The 6000-nt window shown below is 43.0% G+C and overlaps 1 long non-coding RNA gene across 1 annotated transcript in view; it reads right to left on the minus strand.

The window, feature by feature from the left end:
- Nucleotides 1-5526, minus strand: part of LOC126930944 (uncharacterized) — a 133600-nt gene extending 128074 nt beyond the window's left edge. The window contains exon 1 of the long non-coding RNA XR_007717719.1: nucleotides 5380-5526. This is a non-coding gene — a long non-coding RNA (uncharacterized LOC126930944). The remainder of the gene's footprint in view (nucleotides 1-5379) is intronic.
- Nucleotides 5527-6000: the final 474 nt, after the last annotated feature.

A 6000-nucleotide genomic window follows, 5' to 3' on the forward strand; every position in this document is an offset into this window, starting at 1 on the left:
CAATAAGTAAATGACACCGAACATTTTTCTATGCACTTACTACATATAAAGTTTTGTTTTTGGGTGTTTACATGTGTTAACACATTACATTTTCAAAACAATCCTATGGGATAGAAGCTGTATTTATCCACATTTACATATAGGAAAACTGAGGCACATAAGTTTAATAGTTTATAGAAATGCACACTGGGTACTTTCACATAATCTAGCTTTAAAACCATGATGATTAAGCACAACACAAAACTGCCTTCTTTGCCTTGTCAGACTGATTACCATCTCCTCAACATGCCATACTCCTTTGAAACCGTTGTCTTCCCATTCCTTCTGTGTGAAATGCCCTTATCCTTTCCTTTGAATGGAAACCTTCTTTAGGACATATCAAATGTTACCTCCTCTGGGAAGTCCTCTCTGTGCCTTCCTCCAGCAGAGTTCTTTATCCCCTATTCTGTTTATATTATGCCATTTGCATAGTTCTATTGGGGAATATATTATACTATGTGCAGATTGGGGACATATATTATACTATGTGCCCATCACTTCTTAGCACATCTATTCCCACCCATGAACTAGACTATGAGCTCTAAAAAAGACAGAATCTGTGTCTCGTTTATCTCTCAAGTCCGAGGATCTAGCATATTTCCTGAGCCATAGGAGGTACTCAATGCTTATGGAGTGAATGAATGAGTGAGTGAATAAATGAATAAAAATATGGCTGGGGACGGTGGTTCACACCTGTAGTCCCAGCACTTTGGGAGGCCAAACCAGGTGGATAACTTGAGGACGGGAGTTCAAGATCAGCCTGACCAACACAGTGAAACTCCATCTCTACTAAAAATACAAAAAAATTAGTCAGGCATGGCAGTGCGCACCTGTAGTCCCAGCTACTCAGGAGGCTGAGGCACAAGAATTGAACCTGGGAAGTGGAGGTTGCCATGAGCCAAGATCGCACTGCTGCACTCCAGCCTGGATGAGCAACAGAGCAAGACTGTCTCAAAAAAATGAATACACATGTGGAGGTGGGAATTATCCACTCTGCCATGTTACTAATGGTGCTGATGTGAGCTCTTAATGCAGAATTGAGACAGATGAACATCAGTGGAGGGACCAGAAGAATCAAGTGGACAGGTTAGAGATAAACTTGAGACTGGCATTACTGAAGAGGTTAGCAAAATGACACCCAGAATAGCCAAGTAGGGGATGTCAAAAGTCTGAGGATGCAACTGTGGGAGATGGCTGGAATAGGAATGTCTTAAGATCAAATCTGAAAGGAGGAGCAAACAGATGTTACTCATGTCTGGGCACTGGTTTCAACAATTCCCCTGCCATTAAATTCCTGGAATATGGCTGCTATTGACTTATTCCCTTTTTCCTAGAATTTCAGAAAATATGTGAATTGCAGAACAGACACCATTATCAAAGAGTTTTCTGGAAAAGAAACCAATCTTTGCAAGTAGCATGTAACAAAGATCAAGTCAATGTTTTTGTAGAAGTCAAAATTGCTTGAACCCCAAAATGTTCTCTGAATACTTATCCCACTCACATGGCTGATCTTTACCCTCCATGTCTCCTCACCCACCATTTATGGAGGGACCTCCCTCTGTGTGCTTGGTTGCTGGACTCATTTTGTAATCTGCTTCTTATAGATCCCAGCCTTCTAATAAAGGGAATGGGTTGGCTTCTTTTCTCTCCATGTGTCAATATCAGCTTCCTTTTTCTTTATAGATTTTTATGTGCTGGCTGGAGAGCCACTTTGGTTTTTTGTTTTTTCTTTTGGTTTGTTTGTTTGTTGTTTGTTTTTTGAGATAGGGACTAGCTCTGTTGCCCAAGCTGGAGTGCAGTGGTACAATCACAGCTCACTGCAGCCTCAACCTCATGGGCTCAAGTCATTCTTCCACCTCAGCCGCCTGAATAGCTAGGGACTACAGGCATGCACCACCATGCCTGGCTACTTTTTGTTTTATTTGTAGAAACAGGGTTTCACCATGTTGCCCAGGCTGGTCTTGAACTCTTGAGCTGAAGCTATCTGCCTGCCTTGGCCTCCCAAAGTGCTGGGATTACAGGCATAAGCCACTGAGTCTAGCCTTGAATAGCCACTTTGGATTCCCATTTGAAACTCCCTTCTGTTGGAATTTCAATGATGCACAGTCCTCTACCCAAATGCCCTTGTGTGATATACACCTCTGTGTTACAGTTTTGTTGCAGGCAAAGTGCAAATACTAGGGTTCAGGTGAGGCCATTCCTAATTATTTTCAAGGAATGAGGTTTGCTTGTAAAGGTGCCTGTTTCAGATGTTTCAGAGCCCACCTTCCTAAAGATGTATGTTGGTATCTGATACAATGAACTTTGATGTATACTCATGGATCCAGTAAAGACGGACTACTATTGAATGTTCTTAAGAAGAGAAATGACCTTACAGATGTCTAGAGTTCACCTAGTATACCAACACGACTATAGCCATTGTCAGAATTTTGACATACAGCTGACCCTTGAACAATGCAGGGGTTAGGGGTGCTGAGCCTCATGTAGTTGAAAATATTCATATAACTTTTGATTCTCCCAAATCTTAATAGCCTGCTGTTGACCAGAAGTCTTACTGATAACATAGTAATTTGTGTTAAAAATAATTTTTTTTTTTTTTTGAGACAGAGTCTCACTCTGTCACCCAGGCCCCCAGGCTGGAGTGCAGTGGCATGATCTCAGCTCACTGCAACCTCTGCCTCCCAGGTTCAAGCGATTCTCGTGCCTCAGCCTCCTGAGTAGCTGGGATTACAGGTGCACGCCACCACGCCCAGCTAATTTTTGTATTTTTAGTAGAGATGGGGTTTTACCATGTTGGCCAGGCTGGTTTTAAACCTCCGACCTCAGGTGATCCTCCCGCCTCTGCCTTCCAAAGTGCAGCCTGTATGAATAAAAATTAACACGTATTTCATATGTTATGTAGATCATATACTGCATTATTACAATAAAGTAAGCTAGAGAAAAGAAAACATTATTAAGAAAATTATGGGCCAGGCACAGTGGCTCACATGACCTTGCATACCAGTTGTCGGTTTTTTTGAAGGTCATTCCTGCAGACGTGTGCTTTGGGAAAACGGTTCTGGCAGCAATGTCTGAGGGGTTAGAGAAGGGAAGACTCCAGAGCCAAATAATTCAGCAACAAATCTGTTGTCTTAATCAGGAGGTCAGGTGGTAAGCGCTTGGTCTAATGCGACAGAGGAGAGAACTCATCTGAGTCACCTGTCATCTTAAGAGGGACAAAGGCTCCTCCAGTGTGTTTAGGACTCAGCCTCTGGAAAGCAAGGACAGGTAGAAACCTAGTCCCACTCCCAGGGTAACAAGGCCAGAACAGGACCACCAACAATATCAACTTATTACTGAGTTAGAAAACTTCTAAATTCAGAAAATTAGTAAATTGTCTAGTTCAGTCCAGGCCGGGTTGAATTTGAGCCAAAAAGTGAGCCCTTATAGGGCAAAACGGATATGAGATCACAGAGTGAAGAGGGTGCAAGAAAAGGGACGAGCAGGGGAAAGGGCGGGGGAAGAAACCAGAAAAGGACAGTCATCAGGCAAATGATGATAGAATGTCATCAAGAAGAATGAAGACTGAAAATAGTTACACATTTTTTGACTGGGGGTCACTAGAAGTGTCACTGTAGGGATTAAGATGCGAATGGATGAAGAAGAAAATGCATAGTATGCACTCTGGACTGCTGACTCCAAATGACTGGGACTGGGAAACATTCACCCGTGAGCCAGCTCACAAACAGCAGAAACCTGTAGTATGGTTTGGTGGCCATGGTTCTGTGCAAACGAAAACTCAAGAGAACCGACACTGGGCTGTGACCAGACCTTCTGTTTTATACTTATGTTCCTGCTGATCATTTTTTATAATTACTGACAGCTGGAGGGCAGGGAGAGAATTCTTGCTTTTGTGTCAGAAAACATTAAACATGGAATAGGAACAGTACTTCATATGGACATTAAACCTCTGGTTAAGGATCCCATGCAATAACTGGGCTCAACTCTGAATATATCCTGGATGTAGGTCTCAGCCTCCTCCTGAGTGAGGCAATGGAAATGTCTGATCCAGTAAGCAAGAATTTTGTCACACCAGCTGTCACACCGGGACTTCTCCAGCAGGGACAGAATTCCTATTGGATTATCTCAGAATCACAGAAGTTTGAGTTATATGGACTTGAAGTAACTCTCCCTCGTTCCTGGAAAATGTTAGGTCCAGGTTTACTTGTTCTATCTCTACAGCTCTAGTCATAATTCTTGGGGGTTTTAGTGTCCATGAAGATGATTCTTCTAGTTCCCTGGCCTTTAAAATTTCCTCAACTTCTTTACCTTTAATGATTTTGTCCTCCACTCCTTAGCCACCCACTTACTTCCTTAGTCATATACACATCTAGACTTCATGAATGGCGAGAATTGTATCTACTCCATAGTTTAAAAATTTTTTTAAAGAGACAACAGGGCCTTGCTCTGTCATCCAGGCTGGAGTGCTGTGGTACAGTCATAGCTCATTGCAGCCTTGAACTCCTAGGTGAAAGCTAGGCTGCCTCAGCCTCCCAAGTAGCTGGGTCTACAGGCATGAGTCACTGTGTCCAGCTAATTTTTTATTTTTTATAAAGATAAGGTTTCATTATGTTGCCTATGCTTACTCCATAGTCTTACACTCAAACATCTAAATCTTAAACTATCTCATATTTTTGAGTCACTTCCTCTAGTACCCCAATTTTAACAATTCTTCAACCCAGTGAGGATCTCTAAACTATTGATCCTATTACCTTTTCACTCCCCCAAATCCCCTATGTCCTCACTTCCATGGCTAGGACTAGGGTGAGACAACGGAGAGCTTAGGGTGCAACATCTAAGGCGACACACACTCTCAGGGTCCTGCGAGAGCATGTGGGCACTTGCAAATTTTGTCTTCTTAAATGGTGCTCCCTGGGCACCTGGCCTGTGCCTCACCCTAGCCCCAGTCTAGCTTACTTCTTACCTAAGCTAGACAGCATAATTTATTATAATAAATACCCAGTGCCTCTCTCCTGTTTATCTGGAAAACACCACTCTGGTTAAATCCAAGCCAGCACCTGAGACATTGCACATGGCTGGAGAAAAACACCCACCCTTGCTCATGGTTCTCATGGACACTAACCTCACAAGGACTTCTCATGCTCTCAGGAATCTCTCCACATTTCCTAGTCCAGCGGTTCTCAAAGTGAGGTTCCTGGCCCAGCAGCATCAATATCTCCATGTATTAGTCTATTTCCACACTGCTATAATGAATACTACCTAAGACTGGGTAATTTATAAAGAAAGGAGGTTTAATTGACTCACAGTTTCGAATGGCTGGGAAGGCCTTAGGAAACTTACAATTATGGTGGAAGGCAAAGGAGAAGCAGGCACTTTCTTCACAAGGCAGCAGAAGGAAAGTGAGAAGAGCCAAACCACATCACACCAGGAACTTGTTAGAAAAGCAAATTCTCAGGCTCCAGACCTCCTGAATTAAAAACTCAGAAGGCAGGGCCTGCCAGTCTGCTTTATCAAGCCCTCCAGGTGATGCTGATGTGCCCTCAAGTTTGAGAGCCACTTCCCTAGTCAATTTATTCTCCCCCTCTTGAGACAATTTCATACTTCTCCTCTCTCCTCCAAATTCAGACAGCCCTTCCCCTCTTGAGACAATTTCATACTTCCCTAGTCAACTTATTTTCCCCCTCTTGAGACAATTTCATACTTCTCCTCTCTCCTCCAAATTCAGACAGCCCTTCCCCTCTTGAGACAATTTCATACTTCCCTAGTCAACTTATTTTCCCCCTCTTGAGACAATTTCATACTTCTCCTCTCTCCTCCAAATTCAGACAGCCCTTCCCCTCTTGAGACAATTTCATACTTCTCCTCTCTCCTCCAAATTCAGACAGCCCTTCCCGTGTGACACCCACAAGTTCCTACCTTTTAGATAAGGTCTTGCTCTGTCACCCAGGCTGGAGTGTAATG

The sequence above is a fragment of the Macaca thibetana genome, chromosome 11 (assembly GCF_024542745.1).
Source record: "Macaca thibetana thibetana isolate TM-01 chromosome 11, ASM2454274v1, whole genome shotgun sequence".
NCBI classification, from domain to species: domain Eukaryota; kingdom Metazoa; phylum Chordata; class Mammalia; order Primates; family Cercopithecidae; genus Macaca; species Macaca thibetana.